Below are 21055 nucleotides of genomic sequence, written 5' to 3' on the forward strand. Positions count from 1 at the left end.
ATATACTTCCTAATATGCTATAGTATGCTTGCTAAGATTTGGGCTTTGCTACATTGATCTTGGCTATGGTTCCATACCTTAGCTACTTCAGTAGCTTATGCAGTTATTACGGGCTTGAAGAATTTATTGGATTATATGCTCTTGGCTTATGCTTCATGTATCTTGCATACTTGGATATCATTTGCTTGATGTTTTGAGCTTGCATTGCTTGTTTGGTATTTGATTTTTTCTAGTGGGAGTTACGTGCACTACTTTGGATGTTACATAGAGCTTTGGATATTATGTAGTTGAGCTTGAGCTTACTTTCACTGAGACCATATGATACTTACTTCACATACATGCTCTCTTGATATGTATTGGATGCAGTTACTGTATAGTGGGCTGATTTGATCACTTAATTTGGACTTGGCACTTATGTTTGTCAGTGTGTTGTGAGTGATATTTATATACAATAGCCTAATAGATTTTGTTATCATTTCTAACATAAGTAAACAACAAAAATTAAATTAAAAGGTGGATTTAGCATAGCGCTAATGATATAAGGAACCATCTACCTATATATCAATATTTTTTTCTATTTCTTAATGATATTGGAAAACAATTATTGCATCTAGGCTGTGCTTGCTATAAAGGGTCTTTGCAATAGCATACTCTTTATCCACAAGAACATATGGATCCACTTCCCTTTTATGGTCACTTATGTTCTTTAGTGATTTTGTTAGGAAATGTAAGATAAGAGAGGAAATAAAATAGATTGATTTTTTCAGTGTAATATTGCTTTAGAAGACTGAAAGGACAAAACAGAGCATGAAAAATACTTAGATGAATATATAATATCATTAGGCACCTTTAAACATAGCAAAGGCCATTTTTGGGAAGAAGAAGAATAAAGTCAAGTTTTGGGGTTAAAATTAGTTGACCTTGCTAATGTGGCACTTGAGAGAAGTAGTGGAGCATGAAATGGTTAAGGAACTATCTTTGAAAAGTCCTATGCACTGCTAGAAGGTTAACAAATGTAAAGTGACTTTGAGGATACTTAATGCAAAAAAGTGTATAAATATGAGTATTTTATATTAGAATATATTTTGAGATAAAACTCTCTTTTTATGAAATTTTTTAATCATTCATTTTTTAGGTCAAATATAAATTTCACTTGCTAATATGACACTTTTGGAAGAGTGATGGGTCCCAGGGTGAAAAAGAGGAGAGACTATCTTCTTTCTAGGCGGGGTCCACCACAAAAAAGTAGGGAGCTTAAGAATGTAAGGGGCTAGGGGATAAAAAGGCATGCCGTGATAACCATGAAAAAGTGACTAATCTAAGATTAAGGTTTCCTAATCAATTTCTTGCAAGACCCTTTTTAAGTTCATATTTTTCCTGAGGATTATTGCCTTCTTGATTTTTCATGGTTTCATCCACTTGGATCCTTTTTTCTCCAAATTTCTCCTTAGTAATTACAACTTAAAAATCAAACATATAATGCCATTAACTATCTGAGATCTTTCCAGACTTGGTAATGATGCTACATTGCATTCCATGCACATTTAGAAGCTCTTAACAAATGGCATGAAGAAACCATAAGAGAAATTAGGTGGTGAAGACCACTAAGGATATCTAAAGTCATACATGCTAGAGACCAAACTAAGGCCAATTTTGGAGAAAAAAGGATTTGATTGAATAGTACCTTTGGAAAATCACCAAGCAAGAAAAGAATCAAGCAACTTTAGCTTACTTTCATTGAGATCATATGACACTTGCTTCATGTACGTGCTCTCTTGAAATGTATTGCATGCAATTACCATACAATGGGTTGATTTGATCGCTTACTTTGGACTTGGCACTTATGTTTGCTAGTGATATTTATATGCTTCTTAATCATGTATTGAGCTTTGCTCAGTGGATTATGCATTTGGTAACTCTCCTCTCTTTACCTTGAGATCTCCTATGTACATGTTGTCTATGCCTACCACATGTACCGATTATTCCTGGACTTTCTTTCTTGGTTGCTCATAGCTGGTTGTTGGTATATTATTGTAGTTTATTATAGAAACCTATCATTTCAATTTTATGCATTATAGTAGCATATTTGTCTTGGGTTTTGCTTTCATCTCTTGCATTATGCTGGTGGATCAAATGATAGTGCTATCTTCAACATTGAGAAGTTGGATGGCACAAAGTACAACTATTGGAAGTCACAAATTTGGCAGGTTCTAGTGTAAAAATTACAGATTAAGTAATTGAGACATGAATATGTAAAGCCTAAACACTTTAATGTAGAGGATTGGGCTAAACTAGGTGAGTTATGTAAATCTACAATCATTTTATCATTCTCTAAGCAAGTCTACTATAATGTTGTCTCTAATTAGTAGACCACATGGGAGTTATGGGATAAGATTTGCAATATCTATGATAAGTAGAGCCATGCCTCTCAAATGTATTAGCTAAAGCAAGTCATGGACCTTTGGAAATTCTATTTTTGGCTACTTGTCTTTACACGAAATTGAATTTAAGGATAATCTTCCGCCCTTATTCTTGTTGGTTACATTGCTCGAGTAATGGAATACATTTCGTACTACTATGTTTACAAATATGCATATTGATGGGCTGAAATTACAGGATGTAGAGGGTGCACTCTTGAATGAAGAGGTTAATAGAAGAATATTGGATACTTCCTGCACTTCTCATGGTTTGACAATTAGAGGCAACAATGATAGGAGCGGTAATGACTACCGTGAGAGAGACTCTCAGAAGTCTCATTGACTAAAAGCCTATTTTTGGTTAGACAATTGGATGATGCGGATTATGTTGTATCTTCTGGTGATTCCTTGTGGACACTTACTTGTGGGAATCTTGTTCTAGCACGAGGTGCCAAGTTTAGTACTCTTTACTCCCTACTTGTATTTAGGTCTATCGATCATGTTTTGGCAGTGGCTGTAGTATCATATGTATCATTATGACATCATTGTCTTGGGCACATGTCATTCAAGGGAATGAAAATACTTCCCCGTTTGCAATATCTTTTGCTCCTTGACTATAAGTATTTTAATTCTTGTAATCATTGCCTTTATGGCATGCAGACTCATAACTCACATAAGAAGTCTGGCATTATGCGCATGGGTGAGCCTCTAGCTCTAGTTTATTTTGATGTTTGTGGATCCATGCCTTGCAGCAAGTCGTTAGGTGGTGTGAAGTAGCTCTAGTTTATTTTGATGTTTGTGGATCCATGCCTTGCAGCAAGTCGTTAGGTGGTGTGAAGTATTTCATTACTTTCATTGATGATTACTCACATAAGGTTTGGTCATACTCCATAAAGCAGAAATTAGAAGTCTTGGCTACCTTTTAGCATTGGCTTGGTTTTGTTGAGAACTAGTCTAGGTATAGGCTAGAATGCCTATGATTTGACAATGGGAGTGAGTACGTATCTAAAGCCTTTGAGTAGTTTTGTGATGAGAGGGGTATTAAGCATTAATTGGCCGCCTCATACACCCCACCCCAGAATGGTATGGCTGAGTGCATGAATAGGACAATTTAGGAGCAAGTTCATAGTATGCTTAGCCAAGTAAGCTTATCGCAACACTTTTGGGCTAAAGCACTTACAATTGTCGTACATTTGATTAATCCATCCCCATGTATTTGACAGCAACCCTCCCACAAACATAATCAACTACAAAACCAGGGACAAAGCACACAAAATATATGTGTATGGTTCTGCCATTAATCTCAAAAACTGAAAAGAAACCATAAATCTTTCTTTTAATAATAAACAAATTTATCATCTTCATCATCTTCATCCATAGCTTCAACCATTATGCAAGAACAAAAGGGAAAATAGAAATTTCTGCACAAAAGATAGAGGAGAGAGGAGAGAGAACAAATTTTTGGCACCACCAAAAGGAGAATATGCGATTGGACAAGAGAGGGAAGGGAAAGAGGCACATAACCACTCGTGCACTCCACCCCACCTCTTCCCCAAAAAGCACACTCCTTCGTATTTTCATAGAGGTAGACCACAGGTTGTTGAATCTGTAGTTCCATTGATCTACATTCCAATTAATATGCCATCTAGCATTAAGTTTGTAGCACAGTTGAGCATTGTTTATCTTAAGATCAGGCAGTGGAAGTAGTGACTTGTCTCCTTGCAAACACACCCCTCTGTGGTTGAATTGTTGCTTGAAACTTTGATACATTTGATATTATAAGGCCTTTGGCCTTTGATTTTGAGTATTCCTACCCTTTCCAAATGTATGCGCGTAACACTTTTGTGTATACCATTTATTTATGATGGATGTGGATGTGGATGTGGCCCCCTCATATCTCTATCTCTTTTTGGTGATTTTGTAACAATGTACTTATTATCTTTTTTTACAAAAGATGAAATTATAATATATGCATGGACATTTTTGTGCCTTGTTTTTATGCTTCTTTTGGTGTCATCATATTCCTCCCACGCTGAAATGTGAAGCGTCCTCGTGAACCTTGTCAAAGAAGAACCACTGTCTAACACAAAACATTTCCAAAATTGTTAGCAAAACAACATCAATCACAAGGCCTAGCCATGGTAGGGTATGGGATTCCAAATCCACGACCACCAGAGTAAGGGAAATCCTGTCTCCACTATACTCCCACATTGAAAAACTTGTATAGTCTTCAAAGGATAGGGTTTTGTCTTCCACAAGGAATCACAAGCACAACTTTCTCCATCCCAATAGGGGAAATAAGGATGACTCCCTTTAGGAGTGCGATTTAGGAAATATCAAATACCAAATGAAGGTCTCCTCATAATGGGTAGGATGAAAAAGGATAGCATAAGGGTATACTTGTGTAAAAAGGATTGTTCTTAATGGATTGATGTTCAATGTTATTTGTTTAAATGGTTTTCTTCTTAGGATATTGGGGCTTCTATTGTGTCTCTCTTTGCTTAGAAGACAAAAGGAATGTAATTTTGTCCACTATGTCATGTTAGAATTGGGTAGGAAGTGAGAGGGAATTGTAGGAGTAAGCTTTAACCTAAGAGTATCCATATGAAATGGTTATTTTTAACTAAATCTTATGAGGTTCCACCTATGTTTGCTATTTAGAGGATGAGATAGATAGGAAGATGCATTGGGTGAATGAAGGACCAAATTTGCAAAAGAATGTGAGACATTGTAGAGGACAAAGGAAAGCATGGGAACATGGTTGAACTTTAAAGGTCATAATTTTATCTAAATCCTTCAATAATAATTTTTAAATGGTTTATTAAATTTAAAAGTGATTTATGTAAAATGGTTTATTCCTTTCCATTATTGAAATGAAACGCTTAAAGGATCTTGAATTTTCCCTCATAGGTCGCAATAGGGCTATGGGAAGATTTTGGAGGGAAGGGAAATCAATCGCACTTATTGAGGGGCCATGGTATGATCATGATCATGATGGTGAGTAGATAGTGATAGCCTATGAGACCAGTATTGTAGTGTTACGTGGAAGGAGGGAAACGATAAAAAAATTTTGAATAGAAGGGAAAAACCAAAGGTTGTGGCAGGAGGAAGGATAGGGAAATAGGTATTTTCATCTTACCAGTGCCCTCATCCTCTTTCCGTTGTGCATCTTCATGTTTTTGTTTTCCTTTCTCTTTTAAAAAATTTTATCTCTCTTGCTCTCTCTCTTTCTCTGGGTTGGCACCCACGCGGCCCCAACTTTTAATGGTACCAAGCATGCCAGCTCGTCGATGTGGCAGGAAACGGAACAGGAGGAGGAGGTGGGGAGGTACTCCCCCCCCCCCCCCCCGCCATTCGATCGTATCGTCTGATCCTCTCTCTCTCTCTGTGTCTCATTGGTTCTAACAGCGCTTATCTGGCTGCCTCTACCTGTGCCTTTGCTATCTATAGACGTCTTCTCGTCCTCGATTCATTTATTCATGTCTTCCTGTGGGATGGAGACATGCCTGCCTTTCCGACCTCGTTATAAACCCCCCAGATGAAGCTAGGCAAGGGGATGAAACGGCGGAGCTAGCTGACAGGGACGGTGGCCAGGAAGGCGAGGAGGAAGTGGAGGACGTGGATCGAGAAGCCAAGGGTGGAGGCAAGCGGGAGCAAGGCCATGGCCATGGCAATGGCAGTGGCCTATCAATTGTGTGATTGTGTGTCTGTTGGGTGGCGGCGGTATTCTGCAGCACTCTCTCTCTCTCTCTCTCTCTAGCACGCGTTGTGGGGAATGTGCCAATCCCAATCCCCCATTCGGGAGTTCTCTCTTTCTCTCTCTCTCTCTCTCTCTCTCTCTCTCTCTCTCTCTCTGTGCAAATGTAAAATCACCGAACGAGCAATCTTTCTAAACACTCTTGAACTATACAATCTCCATTGCAAGTGGCCTTGTCTACCCCCTAAGAAATCTGTGTAGAGAGCACTGGCCATGCAATTCCAGGTCCTTCTAGGAGGCAGTTGCTTGTTCATTTCAACTGTCAGGCACTACGTTTGGGAACAAAAAGCTCTCTCTCTCTCTCTCTCTCTCTCTCTCTCTCTCTCTCTCTCTCTCTCTCTCTCTCTCTCCTTCCATCTTCTTCTCTCTCATCTGCCACTTCCTTCCATCGTGGTCGTCTTGTTGCAAGATGTACGACTACTCTTCTTCTCTTTCATATCCTTCTTCCTGCATATGCTCCCTTCATATCCACCACATTGGCCTGGTCGGCAAGATGATGCATGATTTGGACCTCTCGACGCACATCCTCTATGTCATCCTTGGTGGAGAGTTTGCGCTTAGCAATGGATTTGTAGGCATACAGCTCGCTAATGACCTTGTGAGTGCAGAGATGGGTGACACCGAATTGTCCGTTCCCTAATTCTTTGCCTAGGTTGTAATGGTTGCGCACATCCTCCATGGGGCGGTTGGATGGGGGATGGCTTCGCTTTCAGTTGTGCAGGAGGATGGGGACCTCGGCCATGGCTTCCTGGTTGTCTATTCTGGTTTTGGCTGCCAGGTTGTCCATGCGAGTCAGCATGGCCATTCGACGATTCTATCTTGGATTGGGAGGGTGCACTGGTCTCTTGAGCATGGTAGGGAAGTTTAGGGGAAAAGGAAAAAGTTGTGAGTAGCTTCTTCTTCTTCTTCTTCTTCTTCTAGTTGATGCATTTGTTTCCTTTGATTTCTATCTCTCTGCCTCTTCCACCTTAGAATCTGAGCCTTGTGATGCTTGGCTCCTATTCCTCACAATTTGAATCGTCATCTTTTTCTCAAAACAAAACCGATTTACCAGATGCATTGTAGTGAGTGGACACAGTAGCACAACCCTCACTATCACTTATCTTCTTCCACTTCTTCTTCTACCTTTGTCCATTTTTGCAATGGTATATGCATGCTTGGAGCAGGGGCTGGAGAAAATGCTAGATGGAAAAGCTGTCCTTGTCTTCTTCTCCTTTTCCTTGGTCCTCCCCATTGCATTTGCATTTCTCATCACCAGATGATCTTCCCCCTATTATAGTTGTTGAGATCAGCTTCTTCCCCGGCTGCTTACCAAAATGACAACAACCCTCCCACAAATATAATCAACCACAAAACCAGGGACAAAGCACACAAAATCTATGTGTATGGCTCTGCCATTAATCTCAAAAACTAAAAAGAAACCATAAATCTTTCTTTTAATAATAAACAAATTTGTCATCTTCATCATCTTCATCCATAGCTTCAACCATTATGCAAGAACAAAAGGGAAAATAGAAATTTCTGCACAAAAGATAAAGGAGAGAGGAGAGAGAACAAAATTTTGGCACCACCAAAAGGAGAATATGCGATTGGACAAGAGAGGGAAGGGAAAGAGGCACATAACCACTTGTGCACTCCACCCCACCTCTTCCCCAAAAAGCACACCCCTTCGTATTTTATTATTTCTTTGAAACTTTGATACATTTGATATTATAAGACCTTTGGCCTTTGATTTTGAGTATTCCTTCCCTTTTCAAATGTATGCATGTAACACTTTTGTGTATACCATTTATTTATGATGGATGTGGATGTGGATGTGGCCCCCTCATATCTCTATCTCTTTTTGGTGATTTTGTAACGATGTACTTATTATCTTTTTTTACAAAAGATGAAATTATAATATATGCATGGACATTTTTGTGCCTTGTTTTTATGCTTCTTTTGGTGTCATCAATATTGCTCTTAACTATCAAGTTGTAGAGGAGGTATGGTCTGGAAAACCTCCATCATAAGCTCATTTTCATGCCTTTGGTTGTGAGACTTTCTACCATGTTCCCAAGGACAAGCACAATAATCTAGATCTTAAGTTTATAAAATGCATCTTTCTTAGTTATGAAGATGTAGGTGAGATGGGCTATTACCTATGGGACCCACATACTCAAAAGGTCATCCGTAGCCATGATGTTGTTTTTCATGAGGATAAAATACATAAGCAGCCTGAGCAATTCATTGAGGCAGGGTGATATTTTAGGAGGAAGCCTCTTATTATTGTACATCCCGCTAGAGAGCTTGCTATAAACAATGCTCCAATGGCCCACAACCATGATATTAGATAGGAGGTACAAGCTCCACAGCTTGTTTTGCAGTGGTCTAACAGAGATAGACATTAGCCTGATCAGTTTGCACCCTCTATGGATTATATTATGGTGAGAGATACTGAGGAGCCTCTTACCTATGATGAGGCTATGCATAAACGTGATAATCACTCTTGGGAGAGGGCCATGCACTAAAAGTATACCTCACTACAAAAAAATCATACATGGGATTTGGTTTCTTTGCTTAGTGAAAAACATGATTTGCTATGCAAGTGGGTGCACAAGTTGAAGAGTATCTCTGGATGTCTCAAGTTAGCCTATAAGGCTAGATTGGTTGCTAAGGGTTTTATGTAGAAGCATGATGTTGACTTCAATGAAGTCTTCTCTCCTGTCGTCAAGATAACTACCCTATGCTTGGTTTTGGATTTGGTTGCATAGCTTGATCTGGACCTTTATTAGATGGATATCAAGACAACTTTCTTACATGAAGACTTGCATGATGAGATTTATATGCAATAGCCTAAGGGATTTGAGGGGGAAAGGTAGGGAATACCTAGTGTGTAAGTTGAAAAAGAGCCTTTATGGCCTTAAGCATCCACCTAGGGAATGGTACCACAAGTTTGATGCTTTCATGCATTCCCAGGGATATGGTGATATGGATCCATGCTTATGTACAAAGAAAGCTTGTGATGATAGCCTTATGATTTTGGTACTCTATATTGATGATATATTGATTGTTGGGAGCACTCATGATGAGCTGAATGCCTTGAAAAATAAACTCAAGAAGAGCTTTGAGATGAAGGATATGGGATAGGCCTCACATATTCTTGGGATGTGCATTAAGCATGATCGTTCTAAGGGGCTCCTTTACTTGTCATAGAAGGAGTATATCCTAAAGGTCCTTGAGCAGATTCATATGCAAGATGTTTAGCCTATTGGCTATCCTTTACCTTCTCATGTGATGGCATGCCAATTATCCGCAATTTGATGAGAAAAAGGTCGAGATGGCCAAGATCCCTTATATATCCGTAGTGGAAAGTTTGATGTATGCCACTCATCTTAACATAGCATTTGCAGTGGGAGTTGTGGCACATTGTATAGCTACACTTGGTAGGTGGCATTAGGATACCGTGAAGGGTGTCATGAGGGTCTTCACCTTTGCTGGAGGTGTTATTTCTTGGATGTCTAGGGTGCAAAAATGCATGGCTCTATCTACTACATAGGTAAAGTATGTTGCATCCACTAAGGCTTGCAAGAAGGCTCTCTAGTTAGACGATTTGGTTGAGTAGACCTTAGTATTATTGATGTGGTCCCTACATTGCATTTGGATTCTATGAATGCTATTCAGTTGGACAAGAATCCGCCAATCTTCTATGCAAAGACAAAGCTCAAGCTCTACCTTTCAAACTATAAGCCATATATTTTTAGTCTAAGTTTTTTATTTGGACTAGATTTGACCTTCTACCACTTGAAACCTTCATTGGTTATAGCTAATGTACTAATAACAATAGGACCTAGTTTAGGTCATAGGTTGGGACCCTTGACATATTGGAGTGTATGAATGCTCAAAACTTAGAGTTATAATGCTTTTTTACTGAAAAATTTAAGTTTTTGCTGATTTTTTTCTAAATTTCTTTGACCAAGGAGAAGAAAGGATTTGCCACCACCAAAGTAGCTCCTATCACATCATCATGACCTAGATATTAAAAGCCTTGTCCTCTACATACCTCAATTGGCTACTTGACTTAACTTCAGTTGGACAATCACTCTCTTTTAGACCTTCCTTGAACTCAAAAAGAGACCTAGAACACTCTAGAAGAACAATAAGGTCCCAACACCTTGCAAGGAGATACAATCTCCACTCCTTTAGAGTGTGGAAGTACACTCGTAGACTAGTTTGAGGACCTCCACTCTTGCACTAGAGGACTTGCATCTACCTCGAGTTGCTCACCTTGAATGGTCATGTTTATCTTGAGTTTCTTACCTTAAGCTACTCCTTTCATGTATCACACTTGCCACATACTTGGATTTTGACCACAAACTTGCATACATCAATTTAGTCACATACTTGCCACTCACCTCGAGTCACTTCTTTAATCACCTTGGCCTCGCTAGCACTTACTACAAGTGGTTTCATAAGAACTAACCTCAAGTAGGGTCTCAAGATACTTACCTTGAGGGCCATCATCTACATTCACGTACCTTGAGTGAGGCCTAGACCATCACTATCTCTAGTTGATACATGGGCACTTGTCCATTAACCTTGATTTGTCCTTATCTAAAGTTGTGCATACTACTTACCTTGAGTGCATGCCTAACATATGTCTCATGTTTCTTGCATTATTAAGGGCTACCCTTGCTATTTACTTTGAGTTGGGCTGACTTGAAGTAGCACCTAACTCAAGCTATCATACTTTCACTTGCCTTAACTAAGACCTCCACTTGGTACTACCTCGAATTGGCCTTGTCTTACTTATCTCAAGTGGTTTCACTTCACTTACCTTGAGTGCATGGTTGGGACTTACCTCTAGTTGACATAACTGCCTACCTCAAGTGAAGCTTGTACTTACTTTGAGTGATGCTCATTGGATTTATGCCACTACCTCAAGTTGGTTTCCATCTTACTCACTTTGAGTTGCATGCTTAGCTTCCTTACATCAAGTGATCCTATCTACCTTGTGTGGTCATACATTCACCAATCTCAGGTCTCAACTCATTTTCTTTGAGTCTCACATGTCTTGGCTACACATTCATGGTCACATACCACTTGCCTCAAGTGGTCACCTACTTTGAGTAGAGTTAGACCAACACTTATTGGCACCACCTTGAGCTTGAACTACCTTGACTTGACACATGGCTCAAGGGGACCGACCTCAAGTGACATCCTTGCCTCAAGTGACCTATCTCAAGCTGACCTACCTTAATTTCACACCCACCTCAAGGTGACCTACCTCAAGTGGCTTCCTTGCCATGAGTGACCAACCTTGAGTGCCACTCTTACCTAGAGTTGATCTACCTCAAGTGGCATCCTTGCATCAAGTTAATCTACCTTGAACGTGACCTGTCTCAAGTGGCATCCTTGTTAGTCACCTTGAGCATTCACTATCTCAAGTGGACTCTCTTGTCGCTTGCATCAAGTTATACTCACCACAAGCAGCACTTACCTCAAGGCATTGTCTACGTTTAGCTACCTTGAGTGAAGCTCACCACACTTACCTCTAGTGTATCCACCTTGAGTTATTGTTACCTTGAGTTGAGCCTATCAACTACCTCTAGTGGAGGTCACACCTAAATCTATCTTGACTTAAAAACTCACTCTATTTACCTTCATTTGATACAATCACCTACCTCAAGTGAGGTTTACTCACTTCCCTTAAGTTGTCCTTGTACCATTACCTCTACCTAGTCCACATGTTACTACCTAGAGTGGGTCTCATGCTACTAACTTGGGTTCAACTCAACTCACCCACCTTGAGGTCTTGACTAGCACTTACCTCAAGTTGCCACATGGATTGAGTGTATCCACAAACCTTGTCATTCATACATACCTTTAGTCTTCACGCTATCACACATTTTCATGTAAACTAAAAACGCATGGTGAAACATCACATTGGTAGGAAGTTTTGTGTCTAAACGTTTGTATAACTATTTTTCTTGTTGCTTTCTAGCTAAATTTTTTTTGTTTGCTTAGACTAGAATTGTTTTTTACATTATTTTTGAAATTGTTGTGCTTGAGAACTTGATTGTCTTGGTTGAGATCGGTGTTTTCCTGGACAAATTGGAGCTTGATTTTGATTGTAGCTATTGGAAATCCAAAATTAGGTATACTTTCTAGCTACTACCTTTGCATATTATAGGGATTATGGATTCACAAGCACTTCACATTGCACTTGTTGGATGCATTGCACTTAGGGTCATCTCCTAATTTTTTTTCAAATACTTCCATGCCATGGGTTGGGTTAAAGCACTTATTACATCATCGTTGAGCACTAGTATGGCATGATGCCCACTACAACTATATGCAATAAAAATTAGATGCACGTGCAGTTGAGAGAGCACCTTTTATTATGCACGCACTATTCTTTGCATGCATGAAATTTGGAAATTTGATCATGAAATTAGGAACGTCAAGGGTTGAGTGGGAAAGGTGGTTGGGTGAGTTTGAGGATTGTGAAGGAGTCCTTTAGTTTTGAGATGAGATTCATATCTTGGTCAACATCTTGAGGACCATTATTTTTTTGAGTCTTTGTGAGATTTGGGTCGGTGGAGCAAAGTGTAATAATTCTTTCTTCCATTGAGTGATGAGATGTGAGGTTAAGGATCTTAACTTAATCAAGGGGCTATGTTAGCATTTTTCATGATGCATGGGCATTTGTAGATAGGCTAGGCACTAATCCTTTAGTGCATTCATATTTTCACGCATTGCATTGCTTGTCTGATTGTATGGCATGGATTACGACTTTGCACTTCTTCTCAAACCATGTGTGATTGAGCACAGAGTTTATCTTCAAAAACATATTTTTACTAGGACACATTGCACGGAACCAAAAGCAAGAAAACAAAAGGAGACCATCATCAAAAGAGCAATTATAGGTGCTATGATGGGAGCAATAATTGGAGGATGGATCAATGACAAGTTTGGAAGTATAGGGAGGCCTTAGGAAGCATCAAAGTGCTTATAGTTAATTGAGATCACTTCTTTTTTTAAGCCAGTATTATTGGAAAATAAAGAAAACCTATAGAAGTTTAAAGTATCATTTGTGAGAGTTTTTTTCCCAAGTTCTCATGGGCCTATGGACATAAAACTAATCCATGGATTTAGTCATAGTGCGAGACAGAGGAGATGGTTTTGTGCCTTTGGGCAAGAGGAAATTGCAAAAGACCATAGGAATCAACAATCAACTCCTTAATGCTTATCTGTTCCACATTTATCAAGAAGCTCAAATCTGTAAGGTAGATCTCACACCTCATTGGGCTAATGACATTGTTTATGCTCTTGAGCAAGGCTTATCAAAACAACTAATTGAGGAAGCTCGAATAACAACCTTCTAATCAGGACCCAACCTTACCAATTGATTCACTAGTTAATTGTATTGCATAGGGCAGGATGGTTCCATTTAGCAATGTGTATATGAGCATGAAATTGATGATATGTTACAAGAGGCACATAGTGGTATTGCTGAATAACACTTTGACTCAAATACCATAGTAAGGAAAGTGCTTCAATCCCAATTGTGGTGGCCCACTCTCTTTAAGAATGCAGCCAAATTTATCAAGCATTCTGATGAGTACCAACTAACAAAGTCAACCATTTGAAAGGATAAGATGGAACTCATGCCAATGATTGCCCACACCAATCTTTTGAAAAGTGGGATACAGACTTCATGGATCCATTAGCCTAGTTACATAATATTTGAAAGCTTGATACATAATAATAGCCATATATTACATGATTAAATGGGTTGAGACTAGGGAAACTTGTAAAAATGATGAATGAATCACTACATGGTTTCTTTGGGAGCAAGTCATCTCATGTTTCAATTTCCCCATCAAAATTGTCAATGACTAAGGGACACAATTGCTTATTAATAACAAACTGATTGAGCATTTGCTATCTACATTCTTGGTTATCCATATGAAGTCTAGTCCTTACTATCCCCAAGCAAATGGGTAGGAAGAAGCCACAAATAAAGTTCTCATTAGTGTCTTGACCAAAACTATCTTAGCATCATGTTCAAACTAGAATCATAGGCTAATGGCAACACTTTAGGCACATTGGATAGCATACAACACTACTGTAGTGTTGTGGTTTCATGTGTAATGGACAAAAGAGTGAAAGAGTTTGCCTTTATGGGGAGTTCACTTATAGGTCTACTAAGACTTATTTGGGTTGTCTAGATTAGGACTTGAGTTATCTTGAGCTACCATCTCAAACTTTTTTGAATTGGGTTCATGTATGCTATATAAGATTTGAATGAAAGACTTTCTTAGAGCTGGGTTTTTGATATTTCTTATGTCTCTATTGAATAATACTTTTTCTTTTAGAGATTTCTTATCTCTATTATCTGTGACTCTTCTTATTGAATCCCTATGATTAAGGCATTTCAATTAAACACAACCAACCATGAAGCTTTTGTAGATCAACACAACCAACCATGAAGCTTTTGAGTCATCTTTGTGATCGGTTTGTCATCATGTAAATAGACAATGTGCAGTCATATAAGTTGGAATCTTTACAATTCTTGAATTGAATGTCTTTGTGGAGCTCAAGGTGTTAGTTATTGATGTTGGTATGGTGCTAAATGATTAGTGGTAGGCCCATGGATGCTCATAAGCATTGAGTGCTCAATCTTGGCTTATATGAGGTTGCTTTGATAGGTTGTTGACTAGCTATAGCCTAATTGAAGGTTGGAAAATGTATGAGCATTGATACTCACATGCCTGTGTATTGAGTTTCACTGAGTTTGGCACATGTCTAATATATTATTGAGTTGTTTATAAATTGAGAATGCCTCAGTTATGATGAAGAATTGATTAGTGTTATGTCACAGCCTGCTTGTCTACAGAATGGTTATGTAGTAAATAATGTCTATAATGGTATGATATCATTTGTGGATGTTATGTTAGCTGTCTAGAGATTCAAAGTAGGTTACTAAGTTGGTATACTATTGGTACATCAGAGATACTAGTGCACTCACTCTAAATTGGAATTGTCATAGTTGAGAAAAAGCATATTTATATTATACAATTGAGATTCTTGGATACCTTTGATGTACTGATGTCTACATGATGACTAAAATGAGCCGAATTGGACTGAGTATAGAATGTATGAGTATTGCTTGAGTGTTATGCAAGCATTGACTCATTAAAAAGACTATCAGTTGTGTGTAGGGGGTTAGGCATTGATAGTTAGAATATTGCAGTGAGTACGTAGAGTTGTAACCATGGCAAATGTTGATAGTATTGACAACATCACTTAGATAGTGGATGAAAACTGGACAATAATACTACACTATATGGAAATTTCATATGGAGAATTTATTGATCGAAATAGGTTATTGGGATTTGGTGACACGTGAAGAAGCTGAACCTAAGCTTCTAGAATGTAATTCCATGGCTGAATAGCAGAAAGCACATCGAGCATGGATTGAACATGCTCATAGAGTCTTGCATTGGCTTTCATTATGTATCTCTGATGCAATGTCCATGTAGATTATGAATTGTAAGACACCAAAATATGAATGGGATATTTTGATGCAGTACTATGGTACTACCACTAGTGCACGCAAAATTCAATTGAAGCAGAAATATAATACCATGGACATGAAAGGATGATCCATACAGGATTATATAACAGATATAAAGACCATTACTGATTAGCTAGCATCTATTGGAGTAGAGGTTAATGACAAGGATCTAGTTGCAGATATATTGAATGGCCTTGGACCAGAGTATAAGTCATTTGATACATCCATATCGGTATGATTAGAAATGGTTGAGTTCAATGAGCTGGTTGCCTTACTTGTTCATGAAGAGGCTAAAGTAGGCTTAAGTAGCTCCAAAGGGAGAGATGGAGTTTTTATTTGAATGAAAGAGGCCGTGGTAGTCATGATAGAGAGTTCTCTCATGGATGAAAAACTCAACAAAATGCATTCCAAAATGTAAATAATCAGCAGCAGGAGGGACATAATACTAGAGGTGTTGGATACTCCCAAGTGAGGGGGAGATCCAACTCTAGAGGCAAAGGATCGTGGTAGTCACATGAAAATGTGAACAAAGATAAGGATTGTCATTATTTTGGAAAGTATGGCCACATTTCCAATGAATGTTGGAAGAAGCAAGCCAATCAGAATGGCAAGTAGCAGGGTCATTATGCTAAGGATGCTCCTACTAATAGGTTGTTTGCCATGACGCATGTTTAAAATCATGTTTCTAAAGAGAATAAGTCAGATGATGTTTGGTACATTAACTCTAGGGCATCCAATCATATGACACCACATGGGGAATGGTTTACTGACATGGTTCTAGATAAGCACGGGTATGTTTGTACTGGGGATGATACTCAACATAGTATTGAGCATAAGGGTGTGGTACCCTTGGTAATTCATAATGGCTAGAAAAAATGTCTACATGATGTATTACATGTGCCCTCTATCATAAAGAATTTGTTGTCAGTTGGTTAGATAACACAGTAGAACTTATAGGTTTGTTTTAATAAGCATGGTTGTTTTATAGATGGATTTGGCAATGGCTGCAAATTAATTGCTCAAGGAAAAAGACACAGTCAGATGTTTACACTAGATGCTACATTGCCTCAGCTGAAGTTAGCCATGTTTGCACATGGTCAGGGTACTATTAGAGACCTTGAAATTTGGCACAAGAGGACTGGTCACATGAATATTCAAAGACTATCAACTATGCAAAGAAAGCAGCTAGAGGTTTGCATATACTAAGTTAGGTCATGTCTGTGAGGCGTGTCAGTTTGGCAAGCAAGCATGTATTCCCTTTATGAAACATGTACAATATAGCTCTAGGCCACTGCAGTTGATACACCTTGATGTATGGGGACCATCCCATAATGCATCTCTTGGAGGATCCAAGTATTATGCAATATTTGTAGATGATTTTAGCAAATATACATGGGTGTATATCTTGAAGCATAAAGATGACGTGTTGCTATTTTTAAGGACTTTAGATAGTAGGTTGAAAATGAATTTTATTGCCTTATCTCACGTCTGAGATTTGACAATGGCGGTGAATATGTATCTAATGAGTTTGATAGATACTTACCAAAGAATGGCATTCGCATGCAGCTCACATGTAGTCATACTTCACAACAGAATGGAGTGGTTGAAACAAAGAACCATGTTCTTATGGAGACCGCTCAACCAGTGTTGAATGACAAGAACATTCTATTACACTATTGGGCTAAAGTTGTTATGAATCAAGAGTGCAAGGCCTACAAATGTCTTGATTGGTCAACTCATGAAACTATCTTAAGCAAAGATGTTATCTTTGATGAACTGGCTCTGTGGTATGCATCATACACTGATTGCTATTCCTATTGATATGCCTTCACATCATGTATCCACTGTTACTCCCTAGAGCAGAGTACTACTATGTTAGGGCCTATCGATGATGTCTCCCATAGTGTATCTCCTTGGACTGACATGTTACGAAGTTATGCATCATCGTCAGCACTATGTTAGTGAGGGGGAGAAATGAAGTAGAAAGTAAGGGCAAAGACAAGGCTGCTCTCAGTGATGCTCTTGGTTTTTTGACATCTAGGTATGATTTGATTGATAGTCTGGATAGTGAACTTGGAATTCTGTTTGTGCATATTGCTAGTGTTAGACAAAGCAGATATGTACCACCTCATGAAAGAGGGGAGTCTAGTAGTGCACCACAGTTGAGATGCTCACAAAAAGTGAGATGCCCAGTTGATAGACTTACATACAATGGATACTTTGTGAAGGTTTATGTGTATATGACAAAGGTCATGGAATACAAAAAGCATGCTATATTTAGTGAGGTAGTCATGGATAAGAACTGGTGCAAAGCAATGGATGAGGAGATGAATGTGTTAGTTGAAAATCGGGCTTGGGAACCAGTTGCATTGCTTGATGGAAAAAAGTCTATTGGATGTAAATGGGTGTATAAGGTGCAAGTCTGATGGCAGTATTGAAAGGTATAAGGCTAGGCTAGTCGCAAAAGGGTATGCATAATAGTATGGTTTGGACTATGAAGAGAATTTTAGCCTTATTCCTAAGATGTCAACTATCCAAACTATGATTGCTTTGGTTGTAGAAAAGAGCTAGAATTACAACAAATGGATGTGATGAATGCTTTCCTGAATGGTGACTTGGAAGAAGAAGTGTTTATGGATTAGCCTGAAGGGTATGTACACTCTTAGTATTCGAATTTCGTCTACAAGCTGAAAAAGGCTCTTTATAGATTGAAATAAGCTCCAAGAGCTTGGCATATATGCATTAGCAGTTACTTGTAGAGCCTTGGATTTATAGTTGGCAAGGTTGATCGTAGTCTCTTTACCAAAAAGATAGGAGCAGGTCTTGTGGTGCTAGTCATCTATGTAGATGACCTCATTATTACAGGTGATAATGACATTGATATACATGATGCAATGCCAATGTTGAAAATTGAGTTTGACATGAAAGATTTATGTGAGCTAAAATTCTTCTTAGGTATTGAAGGGGTAAATTTAGCCAATGGACTTTGGATGATGCAGAGCTAGTATGCATTGGAAATGGTAAAGAAATATGGCATGATAGATTGTAAACCATTGGATACTCTGTTGGATTAGAGTACCAAGTTGGATGTGGATACTGGAGTTGAAATTGCAAACGTTACCATGTACAGGTAGATGGTGGGAAGTTTTATCTACTTAACCATCACTAGGCCTAATCTTAGCTACTTAGTTGGGCTTATCAATTAGTTTATGCAGAAGCTATGAAACCCCATTTGGATGTAGTGAGAAGAATTATGCATTATGTCAAGGCAATGGTAGATTATGGACACTTTAATGATAAAAAAGGACTCAAAGCTAATGGAATATGCAGACTGGGCAAGATGTCCTTATGATAGACGGTCTACTAGTGGTTATGCATTCAACAATGGTAGTGGCATGATTAGCTAGAGTAGCAAGAAGCAACCAATAGTAACACTATTTAGCACACTGAGGCAGAGTACAGAGGTGCTGCATTAGTAGTTTGTGAGATTGCTTGGTTGCTAAAGTTGATGGCATATTTGAATATGCAAGTAGATGCTCCAATGACATTGTATTGTGATAATATGAGCAGTGAACTTCTGGCTGCGAACCCTATTTATCATGCCAGAACAAAACATATAGAGTTACACTATCACTTTAAATGAGAGATAGTACATGTAGGAAATGTTGACCTCGTGCATGTCAAGATAGAAGACCAAATAGTTGATATCTTTACCAAGTCACTAGGTAAAGAGAAGTTCAATCACCTTAGAGAGATGCTTGAAGTATAGTATCTTCCCTGAGCTTGAGGGGGAGTGTTGAGAGTCAAGCTAATTGGATGTGATGATTAGCTTGACATGATAGTTGTTGCAGACCCTAGTTGTGAATAGCCATGTATGTGTCATTAATAAGTTGTGAAAACTAGGTTAACTAGAGTTAGTAAACTATAGTAGGAAGTAAGATCTAGCTTGATTCACTTCTATTGTAGATAGTGAAGTGAGTGATAATGACTAAAAAATAATGAAAGAATAATGAAAGAAGGAGAGAGCATACTATTCTTAATCTTTGCTCCATCTCTATCACTGCTTCCTCTCTCTTGCTTTTTTATAAAGTTGGACTTAAATGCTCTATGGTTGGAACATGCAATTGAATCCCTGGCAAGGCAAAAAGGGTCACTCCAAAGAATCCTAAAGTAAAGTTTAATCAAATGAAGATCAGGCACAATATCATCAACTATGGTAGCACACTTACTTGCATCATTGCTATCATTGTAGGAGTACCCCTCCATGAGATCCTACCATCATACACAAAACCACCTACACTATTTAAGGATCCATCTGAAGACACCATAGAAATAGAAAAGAGGTGAAGAGAAGAGGTAGGAAACCCCAACCATAATAATGACACAAGCAAGAAATAGAAGAAGTAAAAAAAAGAGGATGAAGTAACTCATCCTTGCAAGACTTCGATGAAGGAGACATGGAAGAGAAGTGACTGATTAGTGAGTTGGAAAAGGCAAGACCCACACTTGAAGTTACCATAACTAATCTAGAAGAGAGCCTTCATCTAATAAATACCTCAAAGAATATACACGAATCTTCCAAGGAGCAAAGTGTAGTAGGAAGAATAGGAGCCCTTGAGAGGACATGCAAAGAGCTTAAAGAAGACAAAGCAAATGCACTCAAGGCCAACCAAGAGCTCTAAGGTAGGTTTGAAAGGACACAAGATGAATACAAAAACTCAATAGAATTTGAAAAGTAGGTTGAGGAGCTCTAAGTTGAGCTATAAGAACATGATAAGATGCTAAAGGAACTTCAACAGAAGCAAGAACAGGAGTTCCAAAATCAACTAAAGGAGCATGACTCGGCACTCAAGGATCTCCAAAACCAACTAAAGGAGCATGACATGGTGCTGAAAGATCTTCAACAAAAATAGATGCAAGAGTTTTGGAATTAATTGAAGAAGTATAACTCGACACTTAAGAAGCTCCAAGATTAGCTTAAGGAGTAGGAAGCTACCATGAACAAGCTTTAAGATAAACTTAAGAAGCAAGACCAATCACTCAAAGGCTACAGAGTAGAAACTATCAATCTAAGCATATACATAATAGAAAGTTGGTGTCTAGAGCATCAATAGATATAAGGCCAATGGAGTGCCTCATATATAGGTCTATAGTAGCAGGAGACCATCTCCGCAAGATTATTAGGGGCTATAAGTATGGTAGGAAATGATACACAAAGTCTCTATGAGACCACTTTGATGAAGTTCTCTAATGACCTAGGAGTAGCCTTGTATAATGAAAGCTAGCACAAAGTGTAGTTGGAGGCCTGCAAATCGGCCA

Source organism: Lygodium microphyllum, chromosome 8, assembly GCF_053477565.2.
Source record: "Lygodium microphyllum isolate KBCC chromosome 8, Lygodium_microphyllum_v1.1.10, whole genome shotgun sequence".
Classification (NCBI taxonomy): Eukaryota; Viridiplantae; Streptophyta; class Polypodiopsida; order Schizaeales; family Lygodiaceae; genus Lygodium; species Lygodium microphyllum.